This window comes from Lepisma saccharinum, chromosome 18 (genome assembly GCF_977018435.1).
Source record: "Lepisma saccharinum chromosome 18, izLepSacc3.1, whole genome shotgun sequence".
Classification (NCBI taxonomy): Eukaryota; Metazoa; Arthropoda; class Insecta; order Zygentoma; family Lepismatidae; genus Lepisma; species Lepisma saccharinum.
Genome location: NC_139246.1, coordinates 18,235,903 through 18,255,437, shown reverse-complemented (window position 1 = coordinate 18,255,437; position 19,535 = coordinate 18,235,903). Strand labels below are relative to the sequence as shown.

The window sequence follows — 19,535 nt, the reverse complement described above, 5'->3', positions numbered from 1 at the left end:
GCCAGAGCTGTTCGATTCTCAGTAGTTCCGAATATTGCTTCTACAGCGGGAAAGAATTACTACGTAATGTTCAGCAGAATGTTGTTAAACAAGAATAGTAAATAAGGATATACAAATCTGCTGAATGTCAATTATTTTAATATACCAAAATATAAAGTAATATATACATTGTACTAGATAAGTTCGAACATCTACTTTTTTCTTCCAAATGTAGAGATTTACATTTATGTACGCACAATTTTTGCATCTTGATCTTAGCATTGAAACGCATTCGAAAGATAAATATTAATAGATACAATTTAGGAGGATACACAGATTTTCAGTCAGCGATTCTTCCATTCTTAGATAATTACCAGGTTCTTACCATGGCAAACAGAAGGAAGTTGCACTATCTCTGTTTTATACGCCGCATACTGACAGAAGGTAAACCGCAGTACCTGTTTGAGAAGATGCATTCCCGTAGGGAAATCCATCAGTATGTTACCCGTAAGCGGAACAACTTCGATTTACCCCATCACTCTACCACGGCCTACAAATCATCTTTCTCCTTCTCGGCTCCCAAAGCATGGAATGCATTGCCTGCAAATATCGCTAGTGTAAACAACCCCATTATATTTCAAAGGTAAAATAAAAGATCTGCTGTTAATGGAACAATGGCAGAGTCGGGGCACATACTGAAGGTATCAAGTCACTCACTATAAGGAATTGTATTATTATTACTATTGTCTTTTGTATTTCTAGTTACACTTTTTTTTTGTATCCAACTAATTCCTATGTATTTTTTTCTTTCTTCATTTTTTAATTTTTTTATTATTATTATTATTATTTTTACGTTTAGCTTACTGCTCCGTAAGTTTATATCATCTCATATGTATTATCATATTGAAAAGGGTTAGGTGGCAGAGCAGCCCTTGGCTGAACCTCGCCCGCTGAATAAAGAAAATTTATTATTATTATTATTATTATTATTAATTTAAACAAGTTAAGGCATGCATATTTATTCATTCATTGTCGTTGACACATTTAACCTGGAAAGGCAGCAAACAGGCAGAAAAATCTTGTTTTTAAAGATAAGAAAAGTGTGCACAGTGTAATTACTAGCTTCTCTTAACCTATCTGCAATGCCTATCTCTAACTTATTCACTGACCAAGTCATTCATGTGTCACTTGGATTCACCCGCCCTGGCTGACTTTATATTCCATTAGGTCATTTTAGATCTACATCTACCGACTTAAAATTTTAAAATCACAATAAAAAAATAAAATCATTCTGAAATGTGATTGATTACCTCAAAACGTCTGATGAAAATTAAAACACCAAGAACATAAGTTTCATGAGCTCATTCTCAAATTTACTGGCAAAAACGAATAATGTAACTAAGCTACAATTACATCAAAACTAAGCAGATTAAATAAAAAATAACACCTCTAAGCAAAATGTTAGAATCTCAGAATAATCCCACGCAATTAAACGCAAAGATTCCTCCCTCCTAAATTAAGCAGCCACCTCACAAAAATCAAGCACAATTACACAATGTAAGTAAGATACAATTACATCAAAAGCATATTAAATTCTCGTTTTTTTCATAGTTTGATAGGAATGCTTTTCTCGGTTTCGTATCGAGATGAAAATGTTTCTCGTTCTCGGTTTTTCATAGTTTGAAATGAATGCCTTTCTCGGTTTCGTATCGAGATGAAAATGTTTGTCTCGTCCTCGGTTTTTCATAGTTTGAAATAAATGCCTTTCTCGGTTTCGTATCGAGATGAAAATGTTTCTCGTTCTCGGTTTTTCATAGTTTGAAATGAATGCCTTTCTCGGTTTCGTATCGAGTTGAAAATGTTTGTCTTTTTCATAGTTTGAAATGAATGCCTTTCTCGGTTTCGTATCGAGATGAAAATGTTTCTCGTTCTCGGTTTTTCAAAGTTTGAAATGAATGCCTTTCTCGGTTTCGTATCGAGACGAAAATGTTTCTCGTTCCCGGTTTTTCATAGTTTAAAATGAATGCCTTTCTCGGTTTGGTATCGAGATGAAAATGTTTCTCGTACTCGGTTTTTCATAGTTTGAAATGAATGCCTTTCTCGGTTTCGCATCGAGATGAAAATGTTTTTAGTTCTAGGTTTTTCATAGTTTGAAATGAATGCCTTTCTCGGTTTCGTATCGAGATGAAAATGTTTCTCGTTCTCGGTTTTTCATAGTTTGAAATGAATGCCTTTCTCGGTTTCGTATCGAGATGAAAATGTTTCTCGTTCTCGGTTTTTCATAGTTTGAAATGATTGCCTTTCTCGGTTTCGTATCGAGATGAAAATGTTTCTCGTTCTCGGTTTTTCATAGTTTGAAATGAATGCCTTTCTCGGTTTCATATCGAGTTGAAAATGTTTGTCTCGATCTCGGTTTTTCATAGTTTGAAATTTACGTCTTTCTCGGTTTCGTTACGAGTTGAAAATGTTTGTCTCGTTCTCGGTTTCGTATTGAGATGAAAATGTATCTTGTTCTCTTTTTTGTCATACATTGAATTAAATGTATTTCTCGGTTTCGTATCGAGTTGAAAATGTTTGTCTCGTTCTCGGTTTCGTATCGAGATGAAAATGTTTATCTCGTTCTCGGTTTTTCATAGTTGGAAATGAACGTCTTTCTCGGTTTCGTTACGAGTTGAAAATGTTTGTCTCGTTCTCGGTTTCGTATTGAGATGAAAATGTATCTTGTTCTCGGTTTTGTCATACATTGAATTGAATGTATTGCCCGACCCTGTGGCCGAGTGGTTAGCACATCGCGCTGCGACGCCAAGGGTCCCGGGTTCGAATCCCGGTCGGGCTTGGTTGTTTGTGAATGTCCATTCATCAATTTCATCATTTCATCACTCATCCCCATCTTCGCAAATTAGCCAAGAGGCACAAAACGCGAAGTAAAATAAACTAATTCAATCAATCAATCAATCAATTGAATGTATTTCTCGGTTTCGTATCGAGTTGAAAATGTTTGTCTCGTTCTCGAATGTCTTTCTCGGTTTCGCATCGAGATAGTTTGAAATGAATGTTTAACTCTCGGTTTAGTCTCGAATTTCAATTATTTGTCTCGTTCTCAGTTTCTTATTGAACTGCAAAAAAGTTGATCCGTTCTCTGTTTCGCCACGAGTTTGAAATGAATGTCTCGTTCTCGGTTTCTTTTCGAATTGGAAAAGTTTGACTTGTCCTTGTCTTCATAAGCGAAGATGAAATATATCTCATCAATTTACTGTTTGTACTCATCATCGTGATTAACCTAGAGAGTCTAAAAAGCAACGTAGCATTATTATAAAGTACAAAATTATTCTAAATTGTCTTTATTTATTACCGAACTAAATATTAGAAAAATATCAAGGGTGAGTTTCCGTTTATTGAAGTTAAGCATAATGTAGTGTAAAGTATGTGCAAGTGGAGGAATATCATAAAGAGAACTACGTCTAGAGAAAAGTAGTATTGTCTATAAGAATGAATAGAACATAGATTCTTGTCTAATTAATTACTCATGTAATAATTTTAAACAAAGGAGAGGAATTGCTAGCTGTTTAGGAGTATACAAAGGCAACTTGAAAACGCCATTTCAAACAAAACATGCATCTTATATAATACTAGCTAAATACTAGCTACTTGAAATTACCTTGGAAGCTTTTGTTGGTGAAAAATATTTGCTGTGGATAGCTCTAATCCATTTTTCTCGGCTTTCTGGATAGTTTGGAAACGAAAATAGTTGTCACTGTTGACTTATTGTCGTAATTGCTTTTACAATATGGCACACAACTACGAAATGGCATGATACCATCAAAAGTTTACTTCTTGTACAAGAAACAAAAAAAGCCCCACTAAAACACTAAATGTAAGGCGAATGCACATCAAGCTGTAAAAGCACACGTTCACAGTATACAGTTATAGAAGCTCAACTAAGTTGCATTTTTGCAGGGTGTGGAGAATTTTCACCCTCCTTTCCTTGACCCCCAAGGGTCTGCCTGTCCCTACGTCACGAGGGGGAGGTTGTTGACCGAAATGGCCTTGAGTTTCAGGGGGTGATGGCTGGGGCCGCTTCCAACGTTAGAAAAGTTCCCGGATATGAACCGGCCGGGGATCGAACCCGGGACCTTTAGCCTTGTAGTCAGACGGGTTACCGTTTTTTTTAACAAACTTTTAATTTATCAGCATATATACAAATAGATCTGCTTTCTTACATAAATTCTGTTAAAAGTATTGTATAGAATTTTTAACATAGTAAGTAATATAGTAAGAGTCCCATTTTCTCGATCTGATACAAGACTTTTGGCGTAAACATGCAGTTGTACCTGTAATACAAATATACGTTTCTTCATATATTAAATACCTGTTTACACTTTCACATCACAAGTATACAATTATTGTTGTCTAAACAACACTGAGGTAGTTTCCAAAATACTCATACATTTTTGGATATTGTAACATTTTCCATCTGGTTCTTTTTAAATACTGTGTGAACAAAATGCTATTGCTCTCATACTTTTTACAAAATACATAATATATTGTATTAGCTATTAGCCAAATTACTGCATTGTTTTTCATTTCTGGAAAATATTTGAAATGTGGTCTTGTACACATCGACGGTTGAAAGTACTTGGGTACTGTTCGACATATTTGTCCTAGATATGTCGTCAGGCATTTCCAAATTCCCTGTACTCCATTACATGTTACTATTCTATGTTCAGTGGTGTCTATCTGTCCACATATGTGGCATTTATTAGTTGTTAGTCTATTGATATTATGTAAGCGTTCATTAGTTGGTATAATATCATGTATTACATTGTACCAAACACTATACACTGATGTATCCATAAATTTCTTATTTAAATTTTTCCAAATATTTTGCCATCTGTTATTGGGAAAATGTTTTTCAATGCGGTGAGTCGGTATCTGCAACTGTTTGTGAAACAGTGTATATATGTATTGAGAGAGTTTTACATCTTCACCTTTTGGCGGAAGCACCACATAACTGAATTCTTGCATCAAACTTCGGAGATATAACGGTCCTTTTTTCAATCTGCGTAGATCTGGCGGATTTTGGGGTGGAAATTTCTCCGTCCATAACTGTATCCATAATGATGTAATGGAATCTTCAATGCCATATAGCGTATAGGATCTTGCCAGGAATAGGGATTTGCATTTGATCTCAAGATTTGTGAGCTCCAATCCTCCTTTTAGTTTCATTTGCCATAGATTGGATAGTGGTATTCGAAAAAAAATGTCCATCATAGGCGTAGCTACGGGGTGTGCCGGGTGCCTAGGCACACCCTAATGGGCTGATTTATCAAAGAGAATTAAAGACAGATATTTCAATAAAATATTAAATAAGCGGAATCTTTATTTTGCCAGGACAAAATGATTACCTCAAACAGGTAGTCATGCGACACTAAATCAAACGCTTTTTTGAAATCAAAAGCAAGCACACATGCATCAAGTTTCTGCACCATATAATAGGATATCAGATCGCGAATCCCTCCAACTGCACTGAATATGTTATGCTTTTTGCCAATGCATGTTTGTCCCTCGCTGAGTATCCGTGGTAAAATTAACTTTAACCTATTTTCTAAGATCTTTGCCATTAATTTATAGTCACAATTTAGTAATGTTATTGGTCTCAAGTCGTCTACTTGTTTTGCGTGTGATTTTTTCGGTATCAATATGATGATGCCTTCATTTTGTAAAACTTTTCCATTTTTAAAGGCATCTTGTATGATTTTGATTAGTTCATATTTTATAATCTCAAAAAACTGCAAATAAAACTTGTAACCAATACCATCTTTTCCTGGTGCTCCCTTAAGGTTGCATGTTCGTAACGCTTCATATACTTCTTCTATTGTTACTTCAGTATCTAAAAGTTGTCTATCCTCTTCTTGCAAACCATTATTTAGCGATTTCTGTATTGTCTCTCTTGCTTCTGATTCCCCCTCCGCGGTCTGATAAAGCTCCCCATAATTGTCATAAAATGTTTGCATGATTCCTGTCTGACTGACATGCGATTCTCCACCTGAATCCACAAGATTGTTGATCATGAGTGTTTTTTGTTGTTTTTGCAGCTGTACATAGTGATGCATCGAAGTTCTTTCATCTTGAAATACATTCTTGAAATTGGTTCTTATTGTTATGCCTTCCATTTTTTGCCTCTGGAGTGTTAAGATTTTGGCTTTATACTGCTGTATGGCTTGGTAATTTTTGGTGACACCTCTCCCTTGACATGCCTCGTGTAAACACTGGTAATGAAAGTTGATCAATCCGTTTCTGTTTATTGCATTTTCTTTTCCATACCAGCAGAAAAAAGTTTTTAATTTTGGTTTTACATATCTAACCCACCAGTCATTATGATTACTGTAATGCTTTTGTTGTTTACACCATTCGACCCATTTTTGTGCAAATACTTGGTGCGTACTGAAAGTCGTGATCAACTTTTTATTTCAGACGTAAATGTTCACGTAGAGCGATGCGCTGTATAAGACAGTTAGAACCATCTACTGTGACAACATACACTTGAAAGTGGAGTGATCGGCGCAGTACGTATGCGCATTTGCGAGTAGCGAGTAATGGCTCCGTTTGACACGTCGTTTCGCCAGCGTGCAGTAATTGAATTTCTGTTTAAGGAAGGTGCATCGGCATCAGATATCCACCGTCGATTGCAGGAAGTGTATGGTGATCAGTGTATGGCTGCCAGTAGCATCAGGCGATGGATAAAACATTTTAGAGGTGGAAACACAGACATCAGTAATCTCCCTCAGTAGTGCTAATTGATTGTTTCAACGCAACACTTGGTACGAGTGCTTTTTTAGCCTCTTTTTTATCAATTGAATATCACTTTTTGACATATTTTGACAATTTTTTGTCGACGTTTTAGCGTTTAGCGATGTTTTAGCAAAATTTCCCATTTTTTCCCTTTTTTTCCCACTCACACTTGGTACGAATGCCACGATCTTACGTGATATAACTTAACCTATCCTTTCTTTGTGCTAAACTACACGAGAGCCTCTACGTGCTAGTAGTGTAATCAACCCGGTTCTGGAACCTCAATTGGGGATCAAAAAAACCTCAAAAACTCACTTTCTCTCCACGTTCCGCGCCTCATTTATTGCGCTGACGATGTTTTGCAGCGAAGAAAACAGCACCAAAACATCAAAAACTCACTTTACTCATTTGGGGATCACCAAAACCTCAAAAAACTCACTTTTATTAATTGAGGTTCACTAAAACCTCAAAAAACTCACTTTCTCTCCACGTTCCGTGCCTGACGAAGGTTGGTATGGTACGTTCTGGAACCATCCTTTTGATCTATTTTTTTTATTATTTTACGATGTTTTACGGGTTAATCTAACCTACAATGAGAGAAAAGTGGACAGAAAAAAAAAAGCTCTGGCATCACTTTTTTTAAGCTCCTCCTGCTCTTATGCTCCTTTGACCTACACTTTTGAAATGACTTACGACATTTTCCTATAAGTCTGCTGTCTCCTCTTACTGTAAGGTCCCTCAGTGTAATCTACTACGACCTTGTGCTCTCAGCGTAATCTGCTACGATGGTTTTTTTTAAACTCATGTGTGATCTTCTGCGGTGTGTGTGTGTGTGCGATAATCAAAATTATTTTTGTTAAGACCCTCAAAAAAAAAAAGAATAAAAAAATAATATCCCGCCACAGAGAGAGTGGGGGGTGTGCGCGTGGTGCCCAACACCGGACGACGATCTAAACCAGGCGCGGCATTTTTGGCATACTCTGTAATTGTTCGTGGTGGGTTGCAGCGAGGAAGATTCTGTACCTACGAGTATAACTTTCAAATCCGAAGAAATGAGCGTCGTGGGGTTGTGTTGCTCAGCGTCTGCAGGAAACACATCGTATGGCAAAATTCGCAGCACGAGTCAGGTACGTCGCAGCAGGAGAATTCTATGCGAATGTTGTTGCCCGGGATGAAATGGAGCAAGCAGCACGCTTCGTTCTCCTGCTGGTCTATCTGGTCGAGGATCAAGCTGAATCCCAACTTCGGGGAAACGACCGCTTTAACGGTATTGTTGCTGTTTGCCTCGATTCCAAATAATCGCCTGGCTCCGAAATTGCGATCATCTTTCATGTGAAAATAAGAAAAGAGCGTTCGCACGACGTCGACCCACGGCGAGGGGATCTTTACCCAGTTCACGCGCTCGATGCGCTCCCGAACGAATGCGGAATCCTTTTTGGGGAAGTAGCGTTCTTTGCTTGCGTCCAGGTTGAGAGAATCGATGTACGTGGCCCAAGACCACACGTTGTGCTGTTGATCGCTGCTGCTGCCACAACCCTCAACAATCTGGTGGAAACGAAAATTATCCGGCAGGATCGTACGTTCGAAGGTTTTGTACTGGGTCGATATTCTTTTTTCCGTCCTCAGGAGGCGTAGAAATTGAGTTTTGAACGCGTCAGTTTCGGTCACGTCCTGGTACAAATCTTTCAGGACGTTCAACTTGTTTTCCAGAACCGTATGATGCAACACCAGGTAATTGATGTTGCAGTGTATGATGAAGAACGTCGGGATGATGCAGCAGAATCGATAGATCAGACCCCAGCCGAGAAAGTAATGCGTGTGGAAACGATGCTGGGCCGTCCACGTAAATTCGTTGAGAACGTGGCTGTCGCAGACGCTATTCGGAAAAATCGTTCGCAGGTACCTGGCCGGATCCTTTCCGAAAACCTTCTCGAAAAAACGTGACGCCAAGCTAGAGCGTTGATGCAATCGCTCTTGAAACTAGCCAGCTGTGGGGGCTGACAGATCGAGCTTCCTCCCCAGATCGAATTGCGTTGCGTGCCTTTCTACGAACGCCAGGTAAGCCTTCGCCGTGGGCCATACAATTGTCGTGACGATCTGTTCCCCCGAGAAATTCTATATAAAATAACATACCTGAAATTCTATTCGCAGTATAGATTGAATTTTTTTTTTTTTGAGTTTTGTAATCACCCCAAGAAATTCTATATAAAATAACATACTTGAAAATTGTATTCACAGTATAGATTGAATTTTTTTGAGTTTTGTAATCACCCCGAGAAATTCCATATAAAATAACATACCTGGAAATTATTTTTTTTTGGTTTGTGTGATCTGAGAAAGCATAATGGAATCCACCAGTTTGATCGAATGTGTTACTTGCAAAAAATTAATATCTAAAACTAATATTAGCAAGCACAGGGCAAGATGTAGCGAAACAGGTTCGAGAATTAATCGTTCGTTACCTTCTAAGTCTTGTGCTCGATGCGGAAAGATGATCAGCATTGCACATTTAAGTAAACACCTTAAAATTTGCAAACCATCGACCGAACGAGGAACATTGAAAAGAAAAATCGATAATCCAGAAACGGAAGCTTCCACTTCCAAACAAGTTAAATTATCTGATGAACGCAAACCAATTAGATCTGCATTCAACCATCATATTCAGGATTTCTCTTTTACTTCGGAACCAGGCCGGGACATTCTTAGTTTCTTGCGTGAAACGAAAACTTCCGTGATAAATATTCTAAAAAATAAATTGGAAAATAATTCCATAAAAGTATACGTTGATCTATTTTCCGAATACGAAAAAGTCGATGGTACAACAAGTATTTTTTATCATCGAACAAAAATCCAGCCTCTTCATTTGGCGGACGTCGATAATTTGGACGAATTTTATTCTGATCTTTCCAACGAGCTGGTTAAGAAACATGACGATTTCGAGGCTAAAGGGTCGGGATGGTCTCTGTGTGGAAGTCCTCACACGTTAACCGTTTACGTGAACCGATTCTCGCCTCTTCGCGCTTCCAGCTACGTTCCTCTTCCACCGAACATTCAACACAAGAGGGCCGTGTTAAATATACAGAACAGCGATAACAAATGTTTCCTTTGGTGTGTGTTGGCGGAACTTCACCCGATTCATTGGTCAAATCATCCAAAACAGGTTTATCATTACAAGCAGCATGAACCTGAACTGGAAAATGCAATGTCTGGCATCGAATAACCGATGACCATTTCTGATATATCAAAATTCGAAACACGAGCACGAGATGCAGAAGGAAAACGCTTAATCATCAACGTGTATTCCTATACGTTGGATAAACATGTCGTGCATCCCGTCAGGATAAGCGATGTCGACGATGACGATGCTCGTGTGATTAATCTTCTTCTAATTTCAAACGACATTGTTCACCATTACTGTCTCATTCGTTCACTATCACGCTTGGTTAGAAGTCAATCAACCAAGTATGCAAACAACATCGAAGTTTGCCCGAGATGCCTAACCACGTTTGACGATCGAAAACAACTCAATTATCGAAAATACACCGGACGTCAGATTGCTATCGATAAACTTGCCGAACATAAAATTTATTGCGGCAACAACAGACCGGTTCGAATGTTGATGCCCGAAAAGAACGAAGTGGAAGAATTTAGGATGCACAAGGCGTTGTTGGAACATCCGGTCATCATCGTTGCTGATTTCGAGGCGTTCCTCAAACCACTCTCATACTGCGATCCGGATCCCGAAGTTTCTTCCACCACACCTTACCAACTTCACGAACCAAACAGTTTCGGTTACGTTGTCGTGCGACAGGATAAAATAGATGAACCGTACGTATACCGAGGACCCGATGCAATCGAACGCTTCTTCGAAAAGATGGTCGAGGAGGTTGGGAAAATTGGATGCATGCTGCAAACATCGAAACCGATGCTTCCGTTATCTGCTATCGAACTTCAAAATTACTATGACACCGTCAAGTGTCCTGTGTGCGATAACCACTTCACGGACGACAATCGTAAAGTGTTTCACCATTCGCATACGGACGGTCGCTTCATAAGCGGAATCTGTAATGCATGCAACCTCAAAATCCAAAAACCAAAATTCGTCCCCATATTCTTTCACAATGGTTCTAATTACGATTTTCATCCCTTAATCAGGAAACTCGGATACGACGCTCAAAAAATAGATATTCTTGCTCAAAACGAAGAAGGATACATTTCCATAAGTAAGAAAGTTATGATTCCCGAGACTAAAAATACCATCGAGATGAGGTTTCTGGATTCGTACAGATTTCTCTCTGCCAGCCTGGACGCTCTTGCCAGCAAACTTCTAGACGAACAATTCAAAATTACAAAAGCTAGTTTTCCCAACGTAGACATAGAACTCGTTAGACGTAAAGGGATTTATCCTTACGAATATGTTAGTGATGGTTCTAAATTTAACGACGACGCTCTCCCACCTCCAAGAGAATTTTACAGCAGACTCAGAGAGAAAGGAATCACGGACGAAGAATACCAACACGCGCAACTCATGTGGGAGTAATTAGAATGTAGGACACTCGGAGACTACCACGATGCATACTTAAAATTAGACGTGACGATACTCGCGGATGTTTTTCAAGCGTTCAGGAAAACGGCAACGAATATTTATAAATTAGATCCAGCGTATTTCTACAGTCTACCGGGATTAGCGTGGTCGGCAATGTTATTCCAGACAAAGGTCAAGCTGGAACTGATATCGGACGTTGACATGTTACTTTTCATCGAGAGGGGGATTCGGGGCGGGATGGTACAATGTGTGCAGAGATATGCAAAAGCCAACAACGTGCACATGAAAGAAGATTACGATTCAAATCGAGCATCGAATTACATCTTCTACGCCGACGTTAATAACCTCTACGGACATGCCATGGTTCAGAAACTTCCTTACGGGGGATTCGAATGGGCATCAATAGACGTAGAAAATTTCGACGATAGTGAGTATGGCTTCTTCGCAGAGGTGGATATCGAATTCCCCGACCATTTACACGATCTGTTCAGCGATTTACCACCGGCATGCGAGTTCAAATCTTCGCCTCATTCTAATCAATGCAAGCTTTTGTTGACTCTAGAGGGCAAAAAGAGATACGTTGTTCATTACTCGAATCTCCGATTCTTGATCGGGAAGGGTGTTAAGGTAGCGAATGTTAGAAGAGTCCTCAGGTTTAAACATTCCGAGTGGCTCAAACCGTACATTGAAACAAACACGCAACATAGGACGGTTGCCACTTCCGATTTAGACAAAGATTTTTTTAAATTGATGAATAACGCGGTGTATGGCAAGACGATGGAAAACGTGCGGAATCATGTAGACGTGAAATTAATTTCCGATAAGAATAAATGTCGGAAGTGGGTGGCCGATCCTAGATTCAAGTCGAGAAAAATTTACAACGAGAATTTGGCACTTTTCAATTTAGATATAAAATTGATGAAATTCAGGAAACCAATTTACGTTGGCGCAACGGTTCTCGACTTGTCGAAACTTTACATGTTCGAATTTCATTACGACGTGATGAAACCCTTCTACACTGATAAAATATCACTTTTGTACACGGACACCGACAGCTTCATTTACAGCATACAAACACCTAACCTCTACGAAGACATAAAAAATCCTTCCATGCTTGAGTATTTCGATACTTCTGCGTATCCTCAACCCAACAGATTTGGAATTCCATCTCGTAACAAAAAAGTCCTAGGTAAACTGAAAGATGAATGTAACGGTGATATTATTGTCGAGTTCGCAGGTTTGCGTTCGAAGATGTATGCCATGAGAACAGAGAGTAGCGTCACGAAGAAAGCAAAAGGTGTGGGCAAAAATACGGTGGAGAACAAACTCACCTTCTACGATTACATCGATTGCCTTTACTCACAATCGACGATACTAAGTATAGAACAAAGAATCCAAAGTGTAGACCACGTGATTACAACAAACAAACTTAGGAAAGTAGCATTAGATCCGCATGACGATAAAAGATGCGTTTTGTCTTGTGGAATCCACACGTTGCCTTGGGGACACTGTCGTTTAGAAATTAGTAAAAATTGTAGGCAATGCAATTGAAAAAAAAAAACTTTAACTGTCTCACATACACAATAAAATAAATAGCAAGGACAATGAATCTCTTTGGTTTCCGAAAGCAAACAATGGAGACTGTACACCGCACGACGACAGATCATGAATTTCTACCTTCCATGTTAACTAAACTCAACGGTCTACTGATTATTCACCTCAACAGCATTTGGACGAAATTGGATGATGATGTGGGCAAGATTTTTTACGTCTTCAATAACAATTTACATTTCTACGAAATTCCGATCGAAGGGAAACTTCGGATCACCGTGAATCCGGAGAACGCAGGCGAAATCAAAATATCTACCGGCTAGAACATTTTTCGAATGAAGCACGACATGGTGGTTTCTAACATGGCGTACGATGTTTCAGCAGGAGATTGCCTATACATGGAACTCCTAGGAGATTACGACAAACTCGTTCCTCTCTTCGTAGAATTACGAATCGTCTATCCTATTATAAATAACCGTTAACCAAAAATGCCTAACGACATTTTCGGCCACACCAAGCGTGTAGACCACGCAGAAGAGATTCTCATGTTGGATGTTCGAGTCAAAAAGTTGAGGAGCGATTTGATCGCTTTGCAGGAGACCTTAAACAAAAGTTTAGAGTCGGAGATCGCTACGCTCCAAACGCAATGTCTCGACCCCATTCTGAAAATCGATTCCGAACTGAAAACACTCATAAAAAATTACGTCGACGTACCTTCTTACGACAACGTTCAAAATATACAGTTGAGCGTGGATTCGCTTCAAAATGATTTGGCCAAATTACAGCAATTTCAATCGAAAAATGAAGATTTGGAAAAATTGAAACTCGAAATCGAAGAACGAACTTCCGCAATCGAAAAGAATTTCTCTGAACTTCAAACCGTCGTGAACGATATAGATGTAGAACGCTTGCATGTCGTCGTTTCCAAATTACAAGAAGATTTCACCGGCACGTTGGAAGAAATCAAATCCAAGTTGCAGACTATGGAAGATACCATGACGAACCTACCATCGTCAGACGAACTGCAGGTCATCGGTAAAAGCGTCGCGAACATAAAAATTCAATTGGAGGCGTATCAAGATTTCGAACACATTCAAACCACCATCGCTACGCTTCAGGCGTCTCTGGAATTGATCAACGAAGAAATTAAAAATATTCACGCTGAAGCAAGAGCGTTGACGAGCATACAAGACACATTGAGCACGGTTCAGCAGAAGATCGAATATTTAGAAAATTTGAACGTCGAAAAGTAGTGTAGTGTCCCCGGTTCACGGACCGAAAGTGGAGCTCGGTGGAGCTCGGTGGAGCTCGCCAAACCTCAAAAACTCACTTTCTCTCCACGTTCCGCGCCTTATTTATTGCGCTGACGATGTTTCACAGCGTAGAAAACAGCACCAAAACATCAAAAACTCACTTTGATTTTTTGGAGCTCACCAAAACCTCAAAAACTTATTTTATTAATTGAGGTTCACCAAACCTAAAAAAACTTATTTTCTCTCTATGTTCAGCGCCTGATTTATTGCGCTGACACAACGTGATGAGTAAATAATGCAGTTTTTTATTCTTGAAGGATGAATGCACCTTATCGTAATTTTCCAAGTCTTGGTCAAATGTTTGTATATCGTGACCTTTGTAAACCTCTCTCTCGGGAACGATGTGCCACACACACGCGCGTGCACGCCTATATTGTGACGCAAACAAACAAACAAATAATATTTTTTTTAAGATTCCTGGCCCCCCTAACCCCACTTCCGGTCGCTATTTTGGATTTCCGAACATAGGTTCTATTCATACTTTTTCTCACATATAGGCGTACGTGATGAATCCGCAAACAGATTTTTCCTAAGTCTTGCCGTTTCCAAGATAACCCCACTTCCGGTCGCCATTTTGGATTTCCGATCATAGCTTCTATTCATACTTTTTCTCACGTATAGGTGTACCTGATGAATCACCAAACAGATTTTTCCTAAGTCTTACCGTTTCCAAGATAACCCCACTTCCGGTCGCCATTTTGGATTTCCGAGCATAGGTTCTATTCATATTTTACTTACATATAGGCGTACATGACGAATCCGCAAACAGATTTTTCCAAAGTCTCACCGTTTCCAAGATAACTAGTAGTGTAGTGTCCCCGGTTCACGGACCGAAAGTGGGGCTCGGTGGGGCTCGCAGTGTTACCAACTCCTCACTCAAAAAAATCACCAAGGTTTTTGTTTTTGGGTCTAACCTAACCTCAAGCAAGGAGCTGGCAACCTTGCTTGAGGTATTTTCTCGCAGTGTTGCCAACTCCTCACTCGAAAAAATCACCAAGGTTTTTGTTTTTGGGTCTAACCTAACCTCAAGCAAGGAGCAGGCAACACTGCTTGAGGCTTGCCTTACAGTGCATAAAGCAAGGTTGCCAACCCATTGGTACTTTTGCCATAGCTTTTTACAAGAAAAAAAAGAGAGAGGGAAGAGTTAAACAACCGACAGCTTACCCACAGCCTTTTTTACTCTAACCTAACCTAAAGCAAGGGGCTGGCAACTTTGCTTGTGCAATCAACCCGGTTGACCGCCCTCAAGTAAAAATCAACGTTGCCAACTCCTCACTCGAAAAAAAAATCACCAAGATTTTTTTTGGTCTAACCTAACCTAAAGCAAGGAGCTGGCAATTTTGCTTGAGGCTTGCCTTACAGCGCATAAAGCAATTTTTGCCAACCTACATATACTAAACAAGGAGAGCCGACACTGCTGTAAAGAGAGAGAGATGGGTAGATGGCAAGTGTGTTGGCAATTTACTTACAACTAAAAAAAAAATAGAGATGCCAACGTTGGTGTAAGATGAAGAGAGAGAGAGAGAGATTTATGGTTGGCAACAGTAACGAGCGAATGCGCCATATCGTAATTTTCCAACTCCGAATATCGCGACCTTTGTAAACCTCTCTCTCTCGGTGGAACGACGTGCCGCGCACACACACACGCACGCACGCACACACATACACACGCGCGCGCGCACATATGTATTGTAACACAAACAAACAAACAAACAAATAATAATTGTTGTTTTTAGGATGCCTGGCCCCTATAACCTCGCCAGGGTGCGTGGTGCCCAACCAAAAATGTAAAAGTTTTCTAATGACTGCGGTTATAGATTACCGCACCTCTGTAGAGTTTCACGTGTTTTTTTTTTCCCCCAAACTTCCATGAAACCCTACAGAGGACCTCCGTAATGCATGCAACGTGTACTAACGATTCTAGTGTTATTTCATGTTGTGATATTTTTGGATATAGAGTTTTATTGTGAGATATAGATGAAAAATGATTATGTTTATTATAATATTTTCTTAATGAAGATGGAGAATGTATGTGTATGTTACAAATAAAGTTGCATGCTTATTTTCTAGTGTGTGTGTATATGTTTTTGATGTTTCGACAGCATCTGAAACGATAAAAAAAGAAATTTTATTGTTAATTTTCACGAGTAAAAAACAACAACAAATTTTTTTGTGCAAATTTTCTGATTGTCTCTCGTGCTATAGTGCAAAAAGATATTGTGACTGATAACTAATGAAATTAACATTTGTAAGTGATCTGAACTAGTGAAATTCGTATTGTGTTATTGTAACTGATTGTGCTAGTGCAGAAAATTTCTTATTGTGCAAGAAAATAGATGTTAAAAAACTTGTTAAAACTGCTCTGTGACCCTCTCGTTCTTCACGTCGTAGGCGTAGGACTTCTCTGCAATCAGGATGACACTGCATAGGGTATCCTCGGGCAAGGCATCGTGGAACTCGCAGACGACCTTGATGTTGGTTCGATCGTTGACCACAACCTTCTTCCTCTTAGATGTGTTGATGACGGTCATGGGTCTCCGGGCTTTGAATTCGCTGGGCGTGTAGTACATGTCCACGCTTCCCTCGGTCACGCGTTTGTAAGCCGAAAACGCTTCGTAAAGTTTGAGGTAATCGTCTTTGGTCACGTCGAGGTTGTAATTCTCACGCGGGAACACTTCGTTACGTCCATTCTTCAGATAAACGTTCTTGATTTTGCAGTCGTCGAACTTGCTGGAATCTTTCTCCTGATTGTTATCGCGCCCGGTCTGAAAAAGCACTACGACGAAATCTGGCATGTCGAACTGTATGTTGTTGAACTGCGTCGTCACGTCGAATTCCATGTGACTTCCCAACGCCATCTTCTGCACGCACTGGTAACCGTGAAAGTGAATCAGCACCTGCGGACTTTTCAAGATCTCCGCTTTGTACTTGAGGGCGTAGTTCGTTTCGTATTCCACCACCGGCATTCTCAATTCCATGCTCCGGATGACGCATTTCGCCGCTTCGGGTAAAGTGTTGGCTATCGGCGTGGTGCCGTCCGGACCCAAAGTAGCGTATCGCATCAGTGCGTCGTTGTCGTTGGCCGCTCTTCGAAACGTGACCCTCAGTCCTCCCTTCCACATGATCTCCTTGTAGTCCGAGAAGAAACCAGGCAGCAGACGCATGGGAAAGAGCACCGTGTGACTTTTCGTCGATATTTTGGTCCCGGCTTCGAATCCCCCGGCCTGGTAGTACGCTGCGTCCGTTTTGGATAATTTCAACGTTCCCACTGCCGTCGACGTGATGCCTGGATAATCTATTCTGTCGATGACGGTGTTGTGTTTCCTCACCTCCACCTGCGAGAACAGGTGAGGCACGAAGTTGTCCACGAGTATCAAGTTTGCTGCTGCGGGAAACGCGTCTCCGCTTTCCTTCTTCACCACGTCGAATTGAAGGTAGAGGTCCGCTCTGTGAGGATGAACGAACCCATCGCCTACGTCCACGTCGTATTCGATCTCCCTGTTCGCTTCGTTGAGATTGGCGAACGTGCGACGGTTGGGAGGGAAAGATTGCAATTCGTAACTTTCGATTTGCTCCATTTTACATGTATGGTTATTTATTATACGTTGATCTCCACGATGGCCGTCGTAGTGGCACCTGCGAAATCTACCACGTCTCCTTTCTCGTTCGTCACCACCAACTCTATGTCGTCTATGCGGTTGCGACATACTGGAAAATAGATCGGCGAAGAGGGCGTGTAGATGATCGGTTCCATGAACTCGGAACTTGGTTTGAACGTGGCTATGATTCCCGTCTGCTTGTGACTTCCCAGCAATCCGTCCGAAGATTTCGTGATCATACCTTCGGCCACGTTACAGTGTACGTTCAGAGTCTCTATGGCCAAGAATTTAGGAATGTTGGTTGCTACGTGCTTGATGCCAGCTTCGAGTTTGGTGTCGTTCTCGAAACCTAAAAGTTCTCCCATGGTGCCCAGGTCCACGGTCTCCGTCGCGGATAGGATTTCCACTCTGTGCGTGACCGAATTTTGAGAAAGATATGTGCCTTTGGGTAATTGAGCTTGCAAAGTGGAAAGATTGTATTGTCCTGGCGTGACGACGATGTGTTCGCTTCCGACGCTAATTTTGTTGTTGTGCTGCGTAACATTGGGTATGAGGTACATGCTGTAGAATGCACGCAGAGCCACGGATTTAGGATAGACGATGTCGTCGTGCAGCGTGAGTTTCAAGATTGAAGATTCGCTCGTGAGATGGAACACGCCCATCCTAGTGATGCTGTTTGAGGTTCCACAATGCTTTCTGGAAATCCTCGATCGTAGGGTTATTTATTTTAGAGAGAAACGCGAGCACGGAGAGGCAGAGATGACCGCAGTTCACGTCTCCGAAATCTTGAATGCGTTCGTCGTTGTAGTATATGGAGGTTTTGTTCGTTTTCAGATAATGAATTAAATTTGTAGGTGGAACACCTCCGAAAGAATCGAAAACGAATGCTTTATCATCATTTTTGTGGTAACATATCCAATGCGTGCCTGGATTTTCTTGATCGTCCAAGTTGACTACTCCGCATTCTTTTTTTTAGCGCTTGAAGGTAACGAGTCGGACATGAAAACTCCTCTGAAGTGTTTGATTTGTAACGGTTCAATCAGAGATTCAATGTCTCGGTTGGTGAGTGCTTCTGTTTCTTTTTTTTATATTTCTTCAAAGCATCGAGGTTGCTTTTTTGTTTTTTTGTTATACCTTTCCCCTTCTTCTCCATGGCCAGGTTGTGACGTTTCTGTTCTTCCAATTCCGCCTTGTTCTTCTTCGAGTCGATGACGGTTTTCGCAATGGCGGCACTTCCGCCGGCCAAACTTCCAACGGCCCCCAATGCTGCCAGGATGGCCGGGATGCTGAATATGAAACCTCCGATCTTTTGCTGTTTCCGCGAACGCTGCAATCTTTTCAATTGAGGTGTGCTGAGCAGCAATTTCATTCCGTGTCCTTTCGACAAGCAAGAACGTTTCTTCTCGCGTTGTTTCTTGGTGAGTAACCCATCGAGAGCACCTAGATTTTTTAGATTCGAATATGGTATCTGGTACACGACACCCTTGGGCTTCATGTTGATGCTCTATGTGTTATTTTCACGGTATGTTATTTATATATATATTCTGAGATTTTTTCTTGTGTAGTTTTTTTACGGTATGTTATTTATATATTTTCAAGGCCTCGCTGTCGTTACACAAATTCTATTACGTGCTTCGTTTTCTTGCCAAGAAGTTCCTTTGTCCCCTTGTACACGATTCGAGTTTTGTTCTCGATTAAAATAGATAGCTTCTCGTCGGATAACATGTTAGCGTATCGATCTGGTAAAAATAGACT

General features: G+C 40.4%; 1 protein-coding gene across 1 annotated transcript in view; it reads right to left on the bottom strand.

Annotated features, from left to right (window-relative positions):
* The window catches only part of LOC146001887 (uncharacterized), a 48,210-nt gene that overhangs the window by 1,426 nt on the left and 27,249 nt on the right, over nt 1–19,535 (bottom strand). The window lies entirely within an intron of this gene.